The sequence below is a fragment of the Hypanus sabinus genome, chromosome 23, assembly GCF_030144855.1.
Source record: "Hypanus sabinus isolate sHypSab1 chromosome 23, sHypSab1.hap1, whole genome shotgun sequence".
Classification (NCBI taxonomy): Eukaryota; Metazoa; Chordata; class Chondrichthyes; order Myliobatiformes; family Dasyatidae; genus Hypanus; species Hypanus sabinus.
The window spans coordinates 16,575,748-16,601,078 of record NC_082728.1 but is presented as its reverse complement, the minus strand read 5'-3'; positions in this window follow the sequence as shown (position 1 = coordinate 16,601,078).

Here is a 25,331-nt window from a genome sequence, read left to right as displayed (position 1 = left end):
TCAGAACACCCACAGAAACCAACTTCCCCCTTATGAACTTTATCTACACTTCTTAGCAAAGCAATCAACATAATCAAAGGTAGTTTTATAGAATCATAGGCTCAGAAAGTTATACAGCATTGAAAAAAAAGGAAATCCTTGTGAGAAAAAGAAATCCGAGGGTGCTGTTTATAAGGAAAAGCTGCCATAGCATAAGAAGCAGAAGCAATTGCAATGTTTGAAAGACATTTGGACCAGTACTTGGATAGGAAAGAAGCAAAGCCTAATGCCTGCAAATGTCATAAGCATAAATACTCATTTCTTCACAAAGAAAGCACGCCTGCAGCTATACTTGTTTGGGAGATTCAGAATGTCACCAAAGACTAGCAAATTTCTACAGATATACAGTGGAGAGCATTCTAACTGGTATGGGGCTCAAATGCACAGGGTTGAAAGAGGCTGAGGCTCAGCCAGCTCCATCAAGAGCACAAACCTTCCCATCATCAAGGATGTCAGCAAAAAACGCATCCTCAGGAAAGTGGCATCCATCATGAGGACCTTCATGATGCGGGACATGTCCTCTTCTCATTACTGCCGTCAGATTGGAGGTACAGTAGCCTGACCCTGTCACGGTCCCGACTGTTAATTCCTCATTCTCCTAATTCCCTTTTCCCCATGTTATCCCAGGCTCCTTGATTGCAGCACTTGATACCCATCTAAACCTGCAGAATCAATGTCCCGGCTTTGCATCTACTCATCACCAGATCGTTGTTTCTGCCAGTGTGGTAATTCATGTTCCCGGCGACTTAGGATTCTGTATTCTAAGTTTTACTTCAGTACCGAGGTTTGCCTGTATAGCTCTGTCTCTCTGCGTCAAGATAAGTATTGCAGGCTGCCTGCCTGTTCATTTGCTGTTCAGCTCCAGCAACGCTCCATGTCAAGGTAAAGGATTGCCAGCCGCCTGCCATTCCGTTCATTCTCCTGTTTGCCGTTCGACTCCAGCCACGCTCACGCCCTCGTCTGCATCCCAACTCTATCTCTGTGCCGGTGTCCTGCGTTTGGGTTCATCCATTCTCTGCGACAGACCCTCCATCAATGTCTTAAGGACAGCTCTTTCCTTTCCGCCATCAGACCTCAGAATAGTCCATGAACTCAGGAACACCCCTTCACTAATGTACTTTAGTTTGTGTAACTCACAGTAAATTTTATGTCTTGCACCATACTGTTGCCACAGAAGAACAAATTCCACGGCATTTGAAAACAAGCCTGATTCTGATTCATAGTAAATTTACTTTGAACGTTCGTAGGTGTGTATAAGTTGTACCAACAGGGCTATTTCAAAGCTGTACAAATCTAGGAGTCTATGACCCTATATAGGCAAAAGCAACCAGTTTGCAGGACATGCCTACACCAAACAGAGTGCTGACACACTCCTCTCTTTCCTCATGCAGAGAGCAAATAAGGAAACTGGGGATTTGGCCTTTGCCATTGTTTCTGGAATTCCCCAGGGGAAGACAAAATGAGCTGCAGCCTGAAATCTTTGCAAGCTCCAAGAAGGAGCCACAGGCATAGCTGACAAGGAGTGAGGTCTGTCTGGTGGAAGTGTAGATACCAGGCAGTGTTTGGGTATGTGAAGTGTGTGTTTCCAGAATGGGAGAGAAATAAAGTATGAAAGGGGAGAGAACAAGAGGGATAAATAAAAGAGAGGGAAAATAAAAAAAAGGGAGAAAGTGAGAAAGACAAAAAGACAGAAAACTTCCCAAATAATTTACTATCATCCAGTATACTCTCGAGTGTGGTTCCCAACCTGAGGTCCACAGACCCCTCAGTTAATAGTAGGGGTCCATGGCATAAAAAAGATTGGGAACCCCTATTCTATAACAACTTAGAGGCAAGGATGGAGGTTCATTGGAAACACAAATTAATTTTTGTACAGTAAGTGTCACCTTCTGCAATGAGACAAATGTTCACATGTCCTTATTTAGTGTTGTTACCTATATCAATTACATTTTCCTGCAGTGTCCACTGCCCCTCTTCCACTGTGACCAGGCCATTTGTTTAAATAAGTGGGGGTATCCAAGATATTCATTGTTCCCTCTAAGCTGAGAAAGTGCGTGGCCACACAGTGACTGAAATGCTCCTGCACACATAGCCCTGGTTGCCACACAGATGTTATTTTAGTTTAGAACATAGAACAATACAGCACAGTACAGGCCTTTCGGCCCACAGTGTTGCGCCGACCCTTAAACCCTGCCTCCCATATAACCCCCCCATCTTAAATTCCTCCATATACCTGTCTAGTAGTCTCTTAAATTTCACTAGTGTATCTGCCTCCACCACTGACGCAGGCAGTGCATTCCACGCACCAACCATTCTCTGAGTGAAAAACCTTCCTCTAATATCCCACTTGAACATTCCACCCCTTACATTAAAGCCATGTCCTCTTGTACTGAGCAGTGGTGCCCTGGGGAAGAGGCACTGGCTGTCCATTCTATCTACTCCTCTTAATATCTTGTACACCTCTATCATGTCTCCTCATCGTCCTTCTCTCCAGAGAGTAAAGCCCTAGCTCCCTTAATCTCTGATCATAATGCATACTCTCTAAACCAGGCAGCATCCTGGTATATCTCCTCTGAACCCTTTCCAATGCTTCCACATCCTTCCTATAGTGAAGCAACCAGAAATGGACATAGTACTCCAAGTATGGCCTAACCAGAGTTTTATAGAGCTGCATCATTACCTCGCAACTCTTAAACTCTATCCCTTGACTATGAAAGCTAACACTCCATAAGCTCTCTTAACTACCCTATCTACCTGTGAGGCAACTTTCAGGGATCTGTGGACATGTACCCCCAGATCCCTCTGCTCCTCTACACTTCCAAGTATCCTGCCATTTACTTTGTACTCTGCCTTGGAGTTTGTCCTTCTAAAGTGTACCACCTCACACTTATACAATGCTTTATTAAAGTGCTGCACTATTTTCAGGTTGTTTAGAAATTTCCTACTCAGAGCAGTAGTACATCCATGCAGCCATATAAAAAAAATTCGACGGAACGTTGATTGCATCCAGTAGGTACCTCACTCATTGTCATAAAGAATGAGTTTGAACTAAACCAGTAAATAGTCTGCTGAAATAATAGTTCTGCTGGATGGATCACTTGCCAGCTTCTAGCAACTGGAGAATTAGATCCTCCATAACTTCTCATTTCTCACAACAATGTCCTGAACAACAATTCCACCTGAAAATGTAAAAATGGAAACTAGCTATAGTTCATTTTTGCCTCTCTCTTTGTTCTGACAACCCAACACCAAATTCTTGCAGGCAACTCTGTTGAGCTACAAAGATCCTCAGCACGCAGAAGGTGGGACCATCTTTCCGGAGATCTTGTCAATACTGTACGTTCCTAAAACATCATTCTGTGTGCAGTTGCTCTAATTCCACTTTAGAGTGACACCTGTGATACCAATTTCAAGAGAATTGGTTCAGATGCTTTTAGGTTCCATTGACTTTTAAATTAAACATCCTTTCAAATTTTGGAGATTGAATATCTGCATTTTCCACATAACATAAGCTGCTGCAAGTCAAAATTCACACCCACTGTACAACATGTCGATTTACTACTCAGAACCATGAGCCTCTTGTATCTGGTGAGAAAAATGATAATTATTTGCAAATTTGTGTAAAGTCCTATGTCACTTGCTAATATATTTCTAAGTATTATTACAGTGGTGAGCGTAGTCATTTGGTTCTATTTAGTCATCCTGCTTTCCTTTAGAAGAAGTCTGGATGAAAATGTTACTTGAAATGAGTTCTGCAAGTTCTGATCGTGACAGCAAGGACGGTAATTCATGGAGAGCGTTAAACTGCAACACCAGAAAGGGCCCACTGATAGTGCATAGTTTCACTCGAAGCAGGAATAATTTTAAGTGTAGTTACATTGAGTGTTTATGTTCCAGAGGGGGTAAGGACAAGAAGAGTGAAATCTTGGTATCTAACTATGCATTTGAAGTAGCTTTTTATTGATGGGTGCCGATATTTGATGATACTCCAGAAACCAATAAAAAAATCTTTATTTGATAAGATTTCAGAATCTGCAACATCAGATTCACCCTGATGAATGGTGTACTAATCTTTATGCTGTACTGTCTGTCCTAGGCCCAGCATGTACGGTAAGTGCAATTATGAAGAAAAGAAGGTAGTAACTCCTTAGAAGTTTGCAAAGATTCGGCCTGACGCCTAAAGCTCTGACAAACTTCTATAGATGTGTGGTGGAGGGTAGATTACCTGGTTGCATCATGGCCTGATATAGAAACACCAATGCCCTTGGACAAAAAATCTGACAAAAGTAGTGGATACAGCCCAGTCCATCACAGGTGAAGTCCTCCCCACCATTGAGCGCATTTACAAGGAGCACTGTCACAGGAAAGCAGCATCCATCATCAAGAACCACCACCATTCAGGCCATGCCATTTTCTCATCAGGGAGAAGGTACAGGAGCTTCAAGACCCACACCACCAGGTTCAGGAATGGTTATTACCCGTCATCCATCAGACTCTTGAACCAGTGGGGATAAGTGTCCCTACCACTCTGGGACTCGCTTTCAAAGACTCTTCATCTCATGCTGTCAATACTTATTGCTTATTTATTTGTTATTATTATTTCTTTTTCATGTGTTTGCACAGTTTGTTGTCCTTTGTAAATTGGTTGTCTGTCCATTCTGTTGGGTGCTGTCTTTCATTGATCCTGTTATGTTTCTCAGATTTACTGAGAATACCTGCAAGAAAATGAACCTCAGGAATGTACATGGTGATATGCATGTACTTTGATGATAAATTTACTTTGAACTTTGACTACCCTGCAACCACCACATGCCCCAAAGTGAGGCAAACCTTCTGCTCTGCCCCCAGTTTTCCACTGAACTCCAATCGCCCTTCCTGTAGAGGCATCAATCCACAAGATGCCTTCATATCTACTGCCACCTTTCTTCAAAACCCTCCAGAATTTGATCCAACCCCTCAAGACTATCATAAACAGGAGCTGAAAATCAAAAACAAACAACTATAGATGCTGGCAACACACACAAAATGCTGTTGGAACGCAGCAGGCCAGGCAGCATCTATAGGAAGAAGCACTGTCGACGTTTTGGGCCAAGACCCTTTGTCAGGACTAACTGAAAGGAAAGATAGTAAGAGATCAAATTAGGTTTTATCCAAATGAATGGCACAGTGAAATGCTGAGGTAGGATCCGATAATGGATTCTTAAATTATGTGGGTCTCGACAGAGTAACTAGTAAGAATCCCTTTACCATGGGGGTGACTTAAACTAGAATTGTAGCGGCAACATATCACAAAATGCTGGAGGATCTCAGCAGACCAGGCAGCATCTATGCAAAAGGTAAACAGTCAATGTTTTGGGCCGAGACCATTCATCAAATCCTGATGAAGGTTCTCAGCCCAAAACAACGACTGGCTCACTGAGTTCCTGCAGCATTTTCTGTGCGCGGCTTGGATTTTAAGCTTCTATGGACTTTCTCATGCTTCTAGAGTTGTAGGGGAATGGAGACCAGAACACCAGAACAGATAGTGGAGTGGTTGTGGGGAAAGATGTTGTTAAGCCTACATAGAAGGTCAAGAATCAAAAGGTAGAACTTGTTGAGACCAATATTCTGAGCTGCGTTTATTTCAATGCAAGGAGCACTGTAGAAAATGCAAATGAGCTTAGGGAATGGATCAACACCTGAAGCTATGACAATGTAGCCATTAGTGAGACTTGGTTGCAGGAGGGGCAGGACTGGCAGCTCAACCTTTCAGGGTTCTGTTGTTTTAGGCATGATAGAGTGTGGAGGGGTTAAACGGGGAGTGATGTCATCACTAGTTAAGGGAACACTTATGAAGGAACTCAGGGGGATGAAAAGAAGGCGTAAGGTTGCTATAGCAGATAAGGTGAAGGAGAATCCCAAGGGCTTCAACAGATATATTAAGAGCAATAAGATTGCCAGGGACAACATCAGTCCTCTTGAAGATCAGAGTGGTTATCTATGAATGGAGCCAAAATAGATGGTGGAGAACTTAAATTGATTTTTTGTATCTGTATTTACTTGGGGGGTGACATAGAGTCTATAGAAGTGAGGCAAAGCATCAGCAAGGCCATGGACCCTCTACAGATTACAGAGGAGGAGGTGTTTGCTGTCTTAAGGCAAATTAGGATGGATAAATCCCTAGGGTCTGACAAAGTGTCCCCTCAGACCTTGCGGGAGTCTAGTGCTGAAATTGTAGGGGCACCCAGCAGGGCTTTTTAAAATGTCCTTAGCAACAGAGGAGTGGAGGATAGCTAATGTTGTTCCATTGTTTAAGAAGGGCTCTAAAAGTAAGATGGGAAATTATAGGCCGGTGAGTCTGATGTCATTAGTGGGTAGGTTATTAGAATGTATTCGAAGAGACCAGGTATATAAGTATTTGGATAGCCAGGGACTGATTAAGGATCATCAGGCTGGCTTTGTGTGTGGTAGTTATTGTATAACCAATCTTACGGAGTATTTCAATGAAGATAGCAGGAAAGTTGGTGAAGGCAAAGACAGTTCATGTTGTCCACATGGACCTTAGCAAGGCCTTTGACAAGGTTCCACATGGGAGATTGGTCAAGAACTTTCAGTCACTTGACATTCAAGACAAGGCTGTAAATTACATCAGACATTGGTTGCACGGGAGAAGCCAGGGAGTTACCTCTCTGTCTAGAGGTCTGTAACTTGTAGTGTACCGCAGAGATCAGCGCTGGGTCCATTATGGGTTGTCATCTATATTAATAACCTGGATGATAATGTAGTAAACTGATTCAGCAAATTTGCATATGACAGCAAGATTGGGGATGCAGTAGACAGCAAGAAAGACTATCAAAGCTAGCAGCAGAATTTGGACTAGCTGGAAAATTGCAGATGGAATTTAATGCAGTCAAGTGCAAGGTGTTATGCTTTGCAAGGTACAAACCAAGGTAGAACTTGCACAGTGAGTGGTAGTGCAGTAAAACAGAGGATCAGAATCAGAATCCGGTTTATTATCACCAGCATATGATGTGAAGTTTGTTAACTTAGCAGCAGCAGTTCAATGCAATACATAATATTGAAGACAAAAAAAATGAAAATAATAATAATAAATAAATAAATAAATAGATTACTGTATACATACATTGAATAGATTAAAAATGTGCAAAAACAGAAATACTGGATAGTTTTTTAAAAATGAGGTAGAGTCCAAGGGTTCAATGTCCAGTTAGGAATCGGATGGCAGAGGGGAAGAAACTATTCCTGAATCGCTGAATATATGCCTTCAGGCTTCTGTACCTCCTTACTGATGGTAACAGTGAAAGAAGGGCATGTTCTTTGCTGGAGGTCCTTAATAATGGAGGCTGCCTTTCTGAGACACCGCTCCCTGAAGATGTCCTGGATACTTAGTAGGCTAGTACCCAAGATGGAGCTGACTAGATTTACAACCCTCTGCAGATTCTTTCAGTCCTGTGCAGTAGGCCTACCCCACCCCCTTCCATACCAGACAGTGATGCGGCCTGTCAGAATGCTCTCCATGGTACATCTATAGAGGTTTTTGAGTGTATTTGTTGACATGCCAAATCTCTTCAAGCTCCTAATGAAGTATAGCCACTGTCTTGCCTTCTTTATAAATACATTGATATGTTAGGATCAGGTTAGATCCTCAGAGATCCAGGAACTTGAAGCAGCTCACTCTCTCCACTTCTGATCCCTCTATGAAGATTTATATGTGTTCCTTCATCATACCCTTCCTGAAGTCCACAATCAGCTCTTTCATCTTACTGTCACTGAGTGCCAGGTTGTTGCTGCAGCACTACTCCACTATTTGGCGTATCTCACTCCTGTACACTCTCTCGTCACCACCTGAGATTCTGCCAACAATGATTGTATCATCAGCAAATTTATAGATGGTATTTGAGCTATACCTAGCCGTACAGTCATGTGTACATAGAGAGTAGAGCAGAGGGCTAAGCACACACCCCTGAGGAGCACCAGTGTTGATGAATACTGGGAATACAGGTCCATAATTCCTTGTAAGTGATGTCACATGTTGGTAGGATAAGAAGGAGAGCTTTTTGCACAATGGCCTTCATAAATCAAAGTACTGGGACCAGGAGTTGGGATGTTACGTTGGAGTTGTATAAGACGCTTGTGAGGCTTAATTTGAGTATTGTGTGCAGTTTTAGTCACCTACCTGCATGAAATATATCATTAAGATTGAAAAAATGTAGAGCAAATTACAATAATTTTGCCGGCTCTTGAGGACCTGAGTTAAGGGAAAAGGACTCTAATCCCTAGAGCGCATAAGAATAAAATGAGATTTGAGAGATGTATACAAAATTTATAAGGGGAATAGATAGCATAAACACAAGCAGACTTTTTCCACTGAGGGTGAGTGAAACTAGAACTAGAGGTCATGGGTTAAGGGTGAAAGGTGAACATGAGGGGTAACCTTTTCACTCAGAGGGCAGTGAGAGTGTGAAACAAGCTAGCAGCGCAAGTGGTGAATTTGGGTTTGTTTTCAAAACATAACAGAAGTTTGAATAGGTACATTCGGAGGAGTATGGGGATGCTATGGTCCAGATGCAAGTCCATGGGTCAAGGTAGATTAATAATTCATCACAGACTAGATGGACCAAAGTGCCTGGTTTCTGCACTGTTGTGTTCTATGACTTCATGCATCTACTGTAGTGATATCTGTTGTAGTCACCAGCTGTAACTTTTAAAGGGTAACTTTTAAGTGGTTTAGAGGGGAACTGGAGAACATTTTCACCTAGAGTATAGAGTCATAGAAGAGTACAGCACAGAAACTATCTAGTCCTTGCTGAAACCATGTGAAGTACCAACTCCCATCAATCTGCACCAGGACCATAGCCCTCATACCCCTACCATCCATCTACCTACCCAAACTTTGCTTAAACATTGAAATCGAGCTCGCATGCACCACTTGTGCTGGCAGCTCATTCCACACTCTCACAACCCTCTGAGTGAAGACGTTTTCCCTTATATTCCCATTAGATTTTTTACCTTTCATCCTTAACCCATGACCTCCGATTGTAGTCCCACTCAACCTCAGTTGAGAAAGTCTGCTTGCATTTACCTTATCTCTACCCCTCATAATTTTGTATACCTCTATCAAATCTCCTCTCAATCCTTTACATTCCAGGGAATAAACTCCTAACCTATTCAAACTTTCCTTATAACTCAGGTCCTGCAGACCTGGCAACATCTTTGTAAATAGTCTCTGTAACATTACTTACATCTTTCCCATATGTAGGAGAATCAAGCTGCACACAATACTCCAAACTAGGCTTCTCCAGTGTCTCATACAACTTCAGCATAATATTCCATCTTTGATTTACTATATTAAGGCCAATGTGCTAAAAGCTTTTTTTATGACTCCATCTACCTGTGACACCACTTTCAATGAATTATGGACCCATATTCCCAAATCCCTTTTTCTACCACTCTCCTCAGTACCCTACAGTTTACTGTGTAAGACCTATCCTGGTTGGTCCTACTGAAGTTCAACACCTTATTCTTGTCTGCATTAAATTCCTTCTGCCATGTTTCAGCCAATTTTCCCAGCTGGTCCAGATTCCTCTGCAATCCACATTACATCCCTTCCTGTCCACTACACCCCTAACCTTGGTGTCATCTGCAAATTTGCTGATCCAGTTAACCACATTATCATGTAGATCGTCGATATAGATGACAAACAAGAACAGACCCAGCACTGATCACTGCAGTCATAGGCCTCCAGTCAGAGAGGCAACATCTACTACCACTCTTTGGCTTCTCTGACAAAGCCAATGTCTAATCCAGTTTACTATCTCATCCTGAATACTGTGCGACTGAACCCTCTTGACCAGTCTCTCATGTGGGACCTTGTCAAATGCCTTGCTGAAGCATCCACTGCCTTCCGCTTTCCTGGTAACTACCTTGAAATACTCTGTAAAATTGGTTAGACAAGACCTACCGTGCACAAAGCCATACTGGCTATGCTTAATCACTCCATGTCTATTCAAGTACTTATATATCCGGCCTCTTAGAGTATCTTCCAATTACTTTCCCACAACTGATGCCAGACTCACCAGCCTGTAAGTTCCTAGTTTCTGTTTAGAGCCAACGGCGGAACAACACTGGCTATTTTGCAATCTTCTGATGCGCCTCCTGTAGCTAACGATGTTTTAAATATTTCTACTAAGGCCCTGGCAATTTCTGCACTTGCCTCCCATAGGGTCCAAGGGAATACCTTGTCAGGCCCTGGGGATTTATCCACCCTGAGTTGCCTCAGGAGAGCAAACACCTCCTCCTCTGTAATCTATACAGGGTCCATGAAGTTGATGCCATTTTGTCTCACCGCTATAGACTCTGTGTCCGTGTCCTGAGTAAATACAGATGGAAAAATATTATTTAAGATCTCCCCCCAATGCTTTGGCTCCACACATGTTAACCATTCTGATCTTCTGGAGGACTAATTTAGTCCCTTACAATACTTCTGAATTAAATGCAGCATCTCCAAATTTGCGGATGACACGAAGCTGGGCGGTGGTGTTAGCTGTGAGGAGGATGCTGAGAGGATGCAGGGTGACTTGGATAGGTTAGGTGAGTGGGCAAATTCATGGCAGATGCAATTTAATGTGGATAAATGTGAGGTTATCCACTTTGTTTGCAAGAACAGGAAAACAGACCAAAATGAGGAAAAACTTCTTCACACGGAGAGTGGTGAACCTGTGGAATTCTCTGCCACAGGAAACAGTTGAGGCCAGTTCATTGGCTATATTTAAGAGGAAGTTAGATATGGCCCTTGTGGCGAAAGGGATCGGGGGTATGAAGGGAAAGCAGGTACAGGGTTTTGAGTTGGATGATCAGCCATGATCATACTGAATAGCGGTGCAGGCTTGAAGGGCCGAATGGCCTACTCCTGCACCTATTTTCTATGTTTCTATGTTTTGCCCTTAATGTATCTGCAGAATCCCTTAGGATTCTCCTTCACCGTGTCTGCTTGGGCCACTTCATGCCTTATTTTAGCACTCCTGATTTCTTTCTTAAGTGTTCAGCATCATTTCTTATACTTCATTGTTCCAACCTGTCTATACCTGCAATGCGCCTTCTTTTTGCCCTTAGCCATGACATCAAGATCTCTTGAAAAGGTTCCCTACACTTTTTATCTTTACCTTTTATTCTGAGAGGCACATACAAGCTTTGTACTCTCAAAATTTCACTTTTGAAGGCCTCCCACTTACCAAGTTCACCTTTGCCAGAAAAAGTACACCTGTCCCAATCCACACTTGCTAGATCATATCTGATGCCATCAAAATTGGCCTTTCTCCAGTTTAGAATCTCAACAATGGACCAGACCTATCTTGTTCAATATCTACTTTGAAACTAATGGCATTTTTATCACTTGATACAGAGTGTCGCCCTACACAAACTTCTCTCACTTGCCCTGTCTCATCCCATAATAGCAGATCAAGTATCGTACTCTCTGTCATTGGGACTTCTACGTACTAATTAAGGAAACTTTCCTGAACACATTTGACAAACTACATCACATCTAGTCCTTTTACAGTATAGGAGTCCCAGTCAATCTGTAGAAAGTTAAAATCACCTTCTATAACATATTTATGTTTCTTGCAGTCTGCATTCACTCTACAAATTTGTTCCTCTACATCCCCCTGACTGTTGAGTGGTGTGTAATATAGCCACTGTATCTAAACAAGCACCCCAAATTGACAAGCCACAGAGTCCTGTAGGCCAAGTGTTGGCAGATAGGATTAGAACAATGATAATTGGCTGAGACATGTTAGGCAACGGGCTTGTTTCTGCACTGTATGACAATTATTTTTGACTCTACGACTCTATGAGTTTAATTAAAAATCATTGTGACACACCCCTGTTCCTGCTCTGCTTACATACTGGGGTTAATATATTTTTTAATAAATTTCCAATCCACTAATTTAGAAAGTCATTCCAATATCAAATCACCTTAATGGTTTAATTTGTCAATATAACAAAAATAAAATTGCAAAGTCAATTTCTACTTACATACTTATCCTTCTCAGTAACGTGTTTACTACAGATTTTCCTGTCTGCAGAATTTTTAGAAGACTTATGAACTGGGGCAGCAATTTGATAAGTTTCATGTAGTCAGTGAAGATTGGTGGTAAACTTTTATCAGAGTCCCAGATTTAATTTTCCTCTGCATCTACTCACTTGCGCGTAATCACATAAATGATTAAATTGAACATAAGCTCACTTCAAAAATAATGCTCGATTCATAACGACAGGGAAAACTGTAGCTCAAGTCTTGAATACAGAACATTAGTCATCATTTTAGGAGCCAGTAGGGAAGAACAAAATTAGATGATTTATTGAGCTCTTGATTTTAGTTCTTATCATGAGTATATTGTCAGCTCTGTGAGGCTTTGTGGCCAAGAGTTGTTACAATTATCATGAAGAGGGAGTATCAGCTTGATTGTTAACTGTTTCAGTCAATGTCAAGTACCAGAAGATTCACCACGCCTTGATGCGTGCTTCGAAGTTTGATCTCTTCCCAAAATTTTGATTCAATCAGTGTGAGCGAATCTCTAACTTGGAAAGGAAGTGATAACAGATGAAAGTTTTCTTGTGTTTGAGCGACATGCTTTCGTGTTTCCAGGAGCTCCCAAAAACTCGGATGCCAGACGAGGTTGGAAAGCATGTGTGCAATGTGATGCGTCATCTGGTTCTAGTTGGAACTGGAAGCAGAGAAGGAAAAGAAATATCCCAATCTGCTTTAGCACACAACATGAAGTTTGAGCAAATGGAACAATTGCTTCACCAGGGTTTTGTAAATAATATTTTGGTTTAGTCCGTAGTTACACGAAAACATGAAACAGGTTTTATTTTATTGTAAATGGTGCCATTCAATTGAGTAACAAGGAAATGTCAACTAGAAATGAGAATACTGACGTAAGAGAGCATATCCTTCTTGTGTGCTGGAAATATATTTTTAGCTCACTGGATTCTGAGTCCTTTATCAATAGATCAGTGTCCACATTCCCATCCATTTATTCAAGTGGCAATGAGAGTAGGCACACACATAACCAATAGGGTCAGCAGTCAGATAAAAGAGTGATAACCAGAGTCCAATTCCAGTAGTACCTAATCCGTGTAAATGGAAGAAGGCTGCATGGCCAAGCCCTTCTGTTAATTCAATAAACAAGTAACCCTTACCTCTCTCTTAAAGAGAAGCAAGTGACACAGTGACCAAAAAGCAAAAACAGTCATAGGATAGGAAGAGGGATCATGAATATAATATAGAATTGATGTTCAGATATGATCATAAACACAAGAAATTCTGAAGGTGCTGGAAATTCAGGGGAACATACAGACACTCTCACACACACTTGGAGGAATTTGAAAGATCACGCCCCACTCATGGAGGGGAACAAGCAGTCAACATTTCAGCCCATTACTTTCATCAAGACTGGAAAGGAAGGGGGAAGAAGCCAGGGTGAGAAGATGGGTGGAGGGGAAAGAATACAAACTGGCAGGTGATAGGTGAAACTAGCCTATCTAGCTTCAATCGAAGGTTGAAGGTTCATTGCTGTCAACACAGTCTGAACAGCAAACGCGGGTGCAAAAGCAAATTTCCACAGGCTAGTAGCACGTATATGTGGGAGAGAACGGCAGCTTACCCCGTGCCCACCCATTCCACCACAATGACAGGAATTCAGCTTAGGGGCAAGGGACATCCGACATCCTACACAGAGCAACCAATCCAAGAGCTTACACGAGGAAACCTGCAGATGCTGGAAATTCAAACAACACACACAAAATGCTGGTGGAACACAGCAGGCCAGGCAGCATCTATAAGGAGAAGCACTGTCGTCGTTTTGGGTTGAGTCCTGACGAAGGGTCTCGGCCCAAAGCATCGACAGTGCTCTCCTTAAAGATGCTGCCTGGTCTTCTGTGTTCCACCAGCATTTTGTGTGTGCAATCCAAGAGCTTGTCATTTCACTGTCCGTTCACACATCACCAGAACCAGGTTTATTATCACTGACGTATGTGGTGACACAATATTTGTTGTTTTGTGGCAGCATCATAGTTCAATACATTAAAAATTACTGTAAGTTACTATAAGGAATAAATAATGGAAAAATATATAGACCAAATCAGTGAGGTGGTGGTATAGCTTTATGGTCTGTTCAGAAGTCGGATGGTGGAGGGGATGAAGCTATTCCTAAGGTGTTTTGTATATACCCTCAGGCTCCTGTACCTCCCGTTCACTGATGGCAATAATGAGAAAAGGGATTGTCTTGAATAGTGAGGGTTCTTAATATTGGATTCCATCTTCTTGATGTACCACCTGTTGAAGATGTCATTGATGGTTAGCAGGCTGGTGCCCGTGGTGGAACTGGATGAGACTACTACCCTCTGCAGCTTTTTTCAATCTCGTGCTTTGGTGCCTCCATATCAGCTGATGATGCACCTACTCAGAAAGCTCTTTACGGTAAGTTGCCTGCAGAAATTTATCAGTTCTTGGTGACCTACCAGATCTCACCAAACTCCTATTGAAGTTTAGCCACTGGAGTGCCCGAGTTTTGAATGCATCAACACGTTGAGCCCAGATCTTCAGAGATGTACACACCTAAGAACCTAAAGCTGCTCACCCTTTTCCCTGCTGATCCCTCAAAGCGGACTGATATGTGTTTTCTGAAGTCCTTGGTCTTGCTGACACTAAGTGCATGTTTGCTGTTGTGACACCACTCAACCAGCCAACCGATCTCACCGTCTACTTGCCTTTGGCTAACCCAAGCCTTCCTGCTAGGCAGTGTGCCAGTAGTAAAATCCAGAAAAAAGGGCAATATCTGGCTTATCCAATTCTGGTTTATTACAATCAGCATTGCTGATCAGGCTGCAAAAATAGGAGCGAGTGTAGGTTCACTGTCAGTGAACCACTGCTGTGAAACGTCATTGTCATGACCTGCAACTAACAAGGTTAATTTGGGTAGGATAGCATGTAGCTGAGTGTATGGAATGAATCTACCATGCTCAGCTGTGTGTGAGTCCAGTGTTTTCAGTGCAACAGCCTGAGCCAATAGCTTGCGTGCTGCCATTAAACCACATGCACTATCCTGAATGAACTGGCTCGGATCAAAACTATCTGTGTTCAGTTTTAACTTCACGTCATCTTTTCTTTGCCATTCTGGTTCTCTTCATACCCACCCTGGTTAAAACACATACTTGCACTACAATAAACTTCTATTGATTTTGGAATTCCCCTAAAATTGAAATAGAGAGATTCTCGTGTGTGGGTTCAAACAGTGACTGAGTTTTTTTTATTTCTGAGATCAACCATCTGCTGGTCCACTCATCAGTGTTCAAGTGTGCTTTCAGTACAAGTGAGAGGACAGGTATCTGGGGAATGATATGGTCTCACTTTCAAGGACTGTACAACTCATATTCTCAATATTATTTGTGTACTTGTTTATTATTTCCTTAATTTGCACATTGGTTATTTGTCACTCTTTGTGTTTGTTTTTTCATTGATTATATATATTTTCATTTATCTATATATATGTATGTAACATATATAACCATATAAAGTATATTGAAATGAGGTTATTTCTCAGAACAGGGTATAAAGCACATTAGTATACATAACACACGATATTTTCTGAAGGTAAGGATAAAATCTACAGATGAATCATGCATAATAACAAATTAAAGTGCATAAAGGGCTTTTCTACCTGAACATAGAAATAGCCCCAGTAACCCCATGTATCAGCCACCAAAGCCCGACAGGTAAAGAGCTCAATCTTACACTTAGTCCTGGAAGAGGTTCAGTTTATTTTAGAGTCCGGCTAATTCTTTATTACCAATTCTGAAGAAAATGAAAGAAAAGTGTGAAGGAAAATGGCAGTGTCGTATTAACACAATGCTGCATCATGAACACCTTATTACATGTATTGTTATATAAATCTTAAATGCTGATGTAGCACCGTTGACCAGTTGTCCAGATGATCAGTAACATGAACCACAATGTTGAGATGTTTGGCAAACTCTCTCAAGTTGCTGGATCGTTGCATGGAACTGTTGAGTGAGCATTTCTCTGAACTTTTCTACTGGCACACTGCACTTACTGAAATGCTCGCAAGTACCACACTAAGCACTGGCTGAGTGAGCATTAAACTATTTGCCATGTTTTCTGCATATGTCAGTTTAGCAGCCTGAATTATCGCAGAGACTGCCAGCCAAAATCATAATAGTGGATTTTTAGTGAGGCATGCTTTCCTGGAATTCAGTTTTGTCGGTGGCAACAACTTAGCCAGTGGGAATAGAGTGCAGTTCACATGTCAATCTCTGGAATGTTACCCAGAACGAGAGTTCGATTCCAGGGCGACATGGTAGCATGGTGGTTGGGTCAGGCTTTACAGCACTGGCTGTAAGATTGGTTTTCAATTCCCACCGCTGTTTGTAAGGAGTGTGTACATTCTCCCCGTGACCATGCGGGTTTCCTCTGGGTGCTCTGGTTTCCTCCCACAATCCAAAAACATACAGTTAGGATTAGAGTGCTGTGGCGGATGCACAGCCCTTGCTGCTTTGATGCAACACAAACATCTCACTGTGAGAAACAAATCTGATCATTAATTTCTTTAAATATTCAAAGAATCACTTGATAAAAATCGGTTTTGTTCAGTAACATCTGAGAAAATCCCCCTCCCCCATATCCCTGTAGTCCTTCGAAGTCATGAACTCTCAATTGCCCATCAACTTCCCTTTGGTTTACTTGCCACTTATCCACTTTTGAGAGGGCACTTTACAATATCCAGATACTCTGCCTTGGGGAAGTGCAAGAAATCCAGGACATCAATGCAGCCACAGGGAGAATATGCAAACTACACACAGACAGCGTTTGAGATCAAGTTTGACTGGTATGTCGTCATGCCAGCCACATCAAAAGCTGGGAAGATAAAATATTCTGTGAAAAGCTGTACCGTATTATACCACCAGTAAGTAGGATAAATTTAACCATATAACCATATAACAATCACAGCACGGAAACAGGCCATCTCGGCCCTCCTAGTCCGTGCCGAACTCTTAATCTCACCTAGTCCCACCTACCCGCACTCAGCCCATAACCCTTCACTCCTTTCCTGTCCATATACCTATCCAATTTTACCTTAAATGACACAACTGAACTGGCCTCTACTACTTCTACAGGAAGCTCATTCCACACAGCTATCACTCTCTGAGTAAAGAAATACCCCCTCGTGTTTCCCTTAAACTTTTGCCCCTAACTCTCAAATCATGTCCTCTCATGTGAATCTCGCCCTACTCTCAATGGAAACAGCCTATTCACGTCAACGCTATCTATCCCTCTCAAAATTTTAAATACCTCGATCAAATCCCCCCTCAACCTTCTACGCTCCAATGAATAGAGACCTAACTTGTTCAACATTTCTCTGTAACTTAAGTGCTGAAACCCAGGTAACATCCTGGTAAATCGTCTCTGCACTCTCTCTAATTTATTGATATCTTTCCTATAAATCGGTGACCAGAACTGTACACAATATTCCAAATTTGGCCTTACCAATGCCTTGTACAATTTTAACATTACATCCCAACTTCTGTACTTAATGCTCTGATTTATAAACGCCAGCATTCCAAAAGCCTTCTTCACCACCCTATCTACATGAGACTCCACCTTCAGGGAACTATGCACTGTTATTCCTAGATCTCTCTGTTCCACTGCATTCCTCAATGCCCTACCATTTACCCTGTATGTTCTATTTGGATTATTCCTGCCAAAATGTAGAACCTCACACTTCTCAGCATTAAACTCCATCTGCCAATGTTCATCCCATTCTTCTAACTGGCATAAATCTCCCTGCAAGCTTTGAAAACCCACCTCATTATCCACAACACCTCCTACCTTAGTATCATCGGCATACTTACTAATCCAATTTACCACCCGATCATCCAGATCATTTATGTATATTACAAACAACATTGGGGCAAAAACAGATCCCTGAGGCACCCCGCTAGTCACCGGCCTCCATCCCGATAAACAATTATCCACCACTACTCTCTGGCATCTCCCATCTAGCCACTGTTGAATCCATTTTATTACTCCAGCATTAATACCTAACGACTGAACCTTCTTAACTAACCTTCCATGTGGAAATTTGTCAGAGGCCTTGCTGAAGTCCATATAGACTACATCCACTGCCTTACCTTCGTCAACATCCCTCGTAACTTCTTCAAAAAATTCAATAAGGTTTGTCAAACATGACCTTCCACGCACAAATCCATGCTGGGGCTACTCCTAATCAGATCCTGTCTATCCAGATAATTATAAGTACTATCTCTAAGAATACTTTCCATTAATTTACCCACCACAGATGTCAAACTGACAGGTCTATAATTGCTAGGCTTGCTTCTAGAACCCTTTTTAAACAATGGAACCACATGAGCAATACGCCAATCCTCCGGCACAATCCCCGTTTCTAATGACATCTGAAAGATCTCCGTCAGAGCTCCTGGTAACTCTACACAAACTTCCCTCAAGGTCCTGGGGAATATCCTGAAAGGACCTGGAGATTTATCCACTTTTAAATTTCTTAAAATCGCCAGTACTTCCACCTCTATAATTGTCATAGGTTCCATAACTTCCTTACTTGTTTCCCACACTTTACACAATTCAATATCCTTCTCCTTAGTGAATATCGAAGAGAAGAAATCGTTCAAAATCTCTCCCATCTCCCTCGGCTCCACACATAGCTGACCACCCTGATTCTCTAAGGGACCAATTTTATCCCTCACTATCCCCTTGCTTTTAATATAACTGTAGAAACCTTTCGGATTTACTTTCACCTTATTTGCCAAACCAACCTCATATCTTCTTTAAGCTTTTCTAATATCTTTTTTAATATTTCTTTTACATTATTTATATTCCTCGAGCAATTTCTTTACTCCATGCTGCCTATATCTATTGTAGACATCCCTCTTTTTCCAAACCAAGTTTCTAATATCCCTTGAAAACCATGGTGCTTTGAAACCTTTAACCTTTCCTTTCAACCTAACAGGAACATAAAGATTCTGTACCCTCATAATTTCACCCTTAAATGACCTCCATTTCTCTATTACATCCTTCCCATAAAACAACTTGACCCAATCCACTCTCTCTAAATCCCTTCGCATCTCCTCAAAGTTAGCCTTTGAGATTTGTGTGCAATTCTGGTTGCCACCTTACAGGAAGGATGTAGAGTCTTCAGAAAGTGTGTTAAAGAGGTTTATCAGGATGCTGCCTAGATTAGAGGGCATGACCTAAAAGGAGAGGGGGGCCAAACTCGTATTGTTTTCTCTGAAATTTCAGAAGCTGAAGGGAAAACTGATGGAAATTTATGAAATTATAAGAACCATAGATAGGAGGAACAGTCAGAATCTTTCTCTCAGGGTAGAAATGTCAAGTATTAGTCATCATCATTATTACGTGCCATGTCGTATGACATGTGAGGTCATGGTCTATCTTTGACCTTGATTGCTCTTTGGTAACTTTTTCTACAGAAGTGGTTTGCCATGGCTTCTTCTGGGCAGTGTCTTTGCAAGACAGGTGATCCCTGTCACTGTCGATAATTATAATATATCATTCATTTATGGGATGTGGGCATCGCCTGCTAAGCCAGCATTTATTGCCATTCCTTGTTGCCCCAGGGAAGGTGGTGATGAACTGCCACCTTAAACCACTGCAGTCCCTGAGGTGTAGGTACACCCACAATGCTGTTAGGGAGGGGATTCCATGACTTCAACCCAGCAACAGTGAAGGAACGGTGATATGTTTCCAAGTCAGGATGGTGACTGACTTGCGGGGGGATTTCCAAGTGGTGGTGCTCCCAGGTAACTTCAGTTCTCGTCCTTCTTGATAGTAATGGTCGTGGGTCTGGAAGGTGCTGTCTGAAGAACTTTGGTGTGTTGTTGCAGTGCATCTTGTAGACGGTACACACCGCTGCAACTGTTCATCGATGGTGGAGGGGTTGGATGCTTGTGGAAGGGGTACCAGTCTAGCGGGCTGCCTTGTACTGGATGGTGTCAAGCTTCTTGAGTGTTGATGGAGCTGCACTCATCCAGGTGAGTGGTGAATATTCTATTACACTCCCGACCTGAGCCTTGTAGATGGTGGGCAGGCTTTGGGGAGTTAGGATGTAAGTTACACGCCACAGGATTCCTAGCCTTTGACCTGCTCTGGCATCCATGGTGTTTATATGGCTAGACTGGTTCAGCTTCCTGTCAATGGCAACCCACAATATGTTGATAGTAGGGGATTCAGTGATGGTGCTGCCACTGAATGTCAAGGGACAATGGTTAGAACTTCTCTTGTTGGAGATGGTCATTGCCTGGCACTTGTGTGGCTTGATTGTTACTTGCCTCTCGTCAGCCCAAGCCTGGATATTGTCCAGGCCCTGTTGCATTTGGGTGTGAACTGCCTCACTATCTGAGGAGTTATGAATGGTGCAGAACATTGTGCTGTCATCTGAACATCTCCACTTCTGACCTAATGATGTAAGAAAGGTCATTGATGAAGCAGCTGATGATGATTGGTCTTAGGACTCTTCAGATTTTGTCTACCTGGTGTCAGTGGTCACATAACCAGGACGTGATATGCACCAGTTGCTCATATCATCATCCATCCCCCTGCTCCCATGGCATCACATGACCCAGGTCAGGGGGATAAGCAAGAGCTACACCTTGGCCAAGAGTGACCTGCAGGCTAGTGGAAGGAAGGGGTGCCTTACACATCCTCTGGTACAGACTCCACCCCATCACCCATCAAGTACTAGTCGAGAGGGGGAAAGTTTAAAGGGGTATACAGTGCAGATTTTTTACACAGGGGGTTGTAGGTGTTTTAAGATGGCCGGCAGGGGTAAATGCAATATGGGCATTGCAAGGCTGTAAAATGGATACAAGGATATGCAGGAAAAGGAGAGATATGGATCATGTACAGGCAGAATGGATTTAATTTAGCTCATCGTGGACATTATGTGCTGGACTGTTCTACGTTCCATGTGTAAATTAGAAACAGATCGACCCACCCAAATCCAAGCATCAGTCAGATGCAGATGGAATTATTTACCATCACAATATATATTCACTGTGCTCCACCAAATCCCACACTCCTTAATTACTCTTTATCCTGAAGACTAACCCTAGATTACCATGCCTTCTGTCGATTAGCACTGGCAGAATTACCAACCCAGGTAGGCTGAACAGAAACGATTGGCCAATGCTACGAGCAATGTGATGGATCAGATCAAGTCTCACTATTACTTCCATAATCAGCCAAGAGTAATGGCTGACAAGCAATTCACAGAATGAAGAGGTTCCACGAGCTGTGCTAAATAAACACATATCTAGTTGAGAAGAGGACAGGGTGGCAACATGAGAATTGGAAACTAGTGAAGATCAGGCAAAGCTAATCTAAATTCCTCTGAAGTTTCATGTACTGTGCTTTTGCATTTGATAATTCAGTTTCCAAAAAATAATCCCCATTGCTTCATAACCATACAAGGCAGCATGGTAGATTAGTGGTTAGCACAATGCTTTACAGTACCGGAGAAGCAGGTTTAATTCCCGCCGCTGTCTGTAAGGAGTTTGTACTTTCTCCTTGTGACCACGCATGTGGGTTTCGTCCAAGTGCTCTGGTTTCCTCCCACAGTCCAAAGACGTATCATTTGGTAGGTTAATTGGTTAATTGGGTAGCACTGTCCAAAGGGCTGGAAGGGCCTGTCCCATGCTGTATCTCAAACAATCAATCAATCAATCAATTAATAAATAAATATTAATTATTTAAGGAAGAAATGGCCACCTTGCCAGCTACTCAGACATCTGCATTCCCAATGGGCCATTACTTCCAGACAAAATCACCAACACAGACACTCAACTGTGAGGAGCTTGTGATTATAAGGAATAAACCTGAGTGAAATGCCGGTAAACTGTAAAAAGATGGTTTCAATGCTAAAGGAAACCGACAGGAGATCCTGAGGATGAGAGAACTAGAGGTTATGGGTTAAGGGTGAAAGGAGAAATGCTCAAAGAGAACATAAGGGGGAGCTTCTTCACACAGATAGTGGTTAGTGTGTGGAATGAACTACTAGCAGAAATGGTGGATGTGGGTTTAATTTCAACATTTAAGAGAAATTTGGATAGCTAAGTGATAGGAAGGGTATGGAGGACTATGGTCTGGGTCCTATCAAAGGGACTAGGCAGAATAATAGTTCGATATGAACTAGATTAATTTAAGGGCCGGTTTCTGTGCTGTAGTGTTCTATGACTCTAGGAGGTTTGGGTCTGAGAAGACGATGTTTTCAGCAGGGAAGAGGGGACATAACTCTTGGATAATGGGTGTTCCTCGTCCTCAGGGAGATTTACAATGCAGATCTGATGTAGAAGCAAAGGATTAATTCTCTGGGTGAACGGAAAGATAAGCACGATAAATATTCGGGCTGTGTTTGCAAAACCCACTAACTATATTTGCAGCACATTAAACAAATAATCTGTTAAACATCTGGAATTTTCGATAACAATGCACATTACTACAGCTTCAGAATTCCAACAATTACAACTATGACTTTCTGATTACAGCAACCTCTATGTTGAATAAACTAGATTACTGCAATGCACTTTTCAGTGGCCTTCCAAAGAAATCTGTTAACAAATTTCAGCTCATTCAGAACACCGCTGCTAGACTTTTAAGCAAAATCAGAATGATTGAACATATCTCTCCTGCACCAGCTACACTGAATTAGCATTCTGTATCGTTGAGAATTGATTTTAAAGTTCTCTTGCTTGTTTTTAAAGCTCTTAATGGTCTGGGACAGGAGTACACCACAGAATAATTTTTTTTTATATAATCTAGCCTGAGTTCTCAGTCTTGTTCAATAGTTCCACTTAACGTCGGAGAATGTATACAAATGTGGAGCAGGTTAAGACCTACAAGTATCTGGGAGTGCAGTTAGACGAGAAGCTAGACTGGACTGCCAACACAGATGCCCTGTGCAGGAAAGCACAGAGTCGACTGTACTTCCTCAGAAGGCTGGCATCATTCAATGTTTGTAGTGAGATGCTGAAGATGTTCTATCGGTCAGTTGTGGAGAGCGCCCTCTTCTTTGTGGTGGCGTGCTGGGGAGGCAGCATTAAGAAGAGGGACGCCTCACGTCTTAATAAGCTGGTAAGGAAGGCGGGCTCTGTCGTGGGCACAGAACTGGAGAGTATGACATCGGTGGCAGAGCGGAGGGCGCTGAGTAGGCTACGGTCAATCATGGAAAACCCTGAACATCCTCTGCACAGCACCATCCAGAGACAGAGAAGCAGCTTCAGCGGCAGGTTGCTGTCAATGCAATGCTCCTCAGACAGGATGGAGAGATCATTACCCCCCAATGCAATTCGGCTCTACAATTCAACCACCAGGGGCAAGACATGTTAAAGTGCCGGGGTTAGGACTGAGCTTAAGTTACTACTCAATGCACTTCAGTAAATTTTTTAAGAACTTTTTAAAAGCTATTTATTAATGCTTTTTGGGAGGGTGATTTTAGATGCATATCATATTTATACTGAGTTAAGTACTGTATGTAATTAGTTTTGCTACAATAAGTGTATGGGACACTGGAAAAATGTTGAATTTCCCCTTGGGGATGAATAAAGTATCTATCGATCTATCTATGTAAAATACACCCTGAAATTCTTGGTGCTCACAAACATCCACACAAGCAGAAGGGTGCCCCGAAGAATGAGTGGCAGTAAAAACATTAGAACCCCAAAGCCCCTTACTCCCCCCCACACACACAAGCAGCAGCAAAGCAACAATCCTCCCCCCTCCACTTACTTCAGCAAAATAAAAGCTTCTGTACCTTCCACCCACTGAGCAAGCATTAGCAAGGTCCCCAAGACAGACCATGGTCGACAGTACAACAAAAACTAATTGTTCACCTGACAATTCAACATACCACAGGCTCCCCCCCTCTCTCCCTAATAAAGGGACAGAGAGGTGTCACCCTTTCGCCGTGAGAGAGGAGACCAACAAAGACAAACAACGCACTAATTTACAATGTTCAAGTGTTGTGTCGCTTTCTCCCCCAAGTTCCCTGACTCGAGCATTGGCAACAATTTCTCCCCCACCGATGTGTGTGTGAGAGAGAGAGAGAGAGAGAGATATCAGCGAGTACAGAACCCATTACAGCTGATCTGCTGTTTCCGTTATTCCATTTTCACCCCTTTGACCTTTCAGTGGCAGCACCAGTAAAGAATTGGCTCTGCCCAAGGCTGCAAAGCTTCAGAACCCCGAAGGTGTGCTCATATTCTAGGGCACATCTTTGGGATACTGAAAAAAGGCTAGTTGGTGAGTCTTGCGAATGGGTCCCATCGCCGCAAGGAATGAAGGTTTGAATGTAGCTCTAGTTCAGGGTCTTCAGAAGAACCCCATCCAGCCTGAAAAGGAAAAAGAGAGACATTAAAGGTAGAAATTGAGCTGTTTCCGCTATGGGTTTGAAGAAGTTGTTGTCGAGTGCTGGTCTCTTAAGTTTAAACCATCCCTGTCAAAAGATAATTGTCATGTCAGCTTTTTTGAATTACACTCCTAAAATGTGGAATTCAATGCCTAAAACTATAAGGGACACAGACTGATTATGCTTTTAAATGCCAGCTCAAAGCCTATTAATTTAACCTTGCTCTTAACTAAAATCTTTTTGTCTTTTATTTTCATGTTATTTTTATTTTTATTTTTTATTTTATTTTCATGTTTGCGCTTCCATCCCATTGTAAAGAACTTTGGACTACATTATCTGCATGAGAAGTGCTCTCTAAATAAAGTTATTACTATCATAACTAATTTACAGATATTACCAGGTGGACAATGACTCGGGAAATGATCTGAGATCTCTTAGTTACTGGTGATAGATAGCAGCCAATACATTAAGCTGTACAATGTGCCTCTGAGGCCACACCTTGAATATCGTGTACAATTTTGGTCTCCATATTGTGTGAGGGATGTGAAGACACTGGAGAGAGTCCAGAGAAGAGCAACCAGACTCATTCCAGCTATGAGGAAAGGTTGAAATAATTATTTTTTTTTAGCCCATGTAGACATAGAAGAGACATGCTCAAAATACTCAAAATCTACCCATTAAGGGTAGAAGCAAAGTTAGTGCCAGCTGCTACTTCAAAATTAATCCATCATCTACAACTCTGGGCCATAGGTGGAGGCAAGAGGGGAGACTTCAGACTAAAATCTTTCTTTACACAGTGAGTCGTGGACACATGGAACA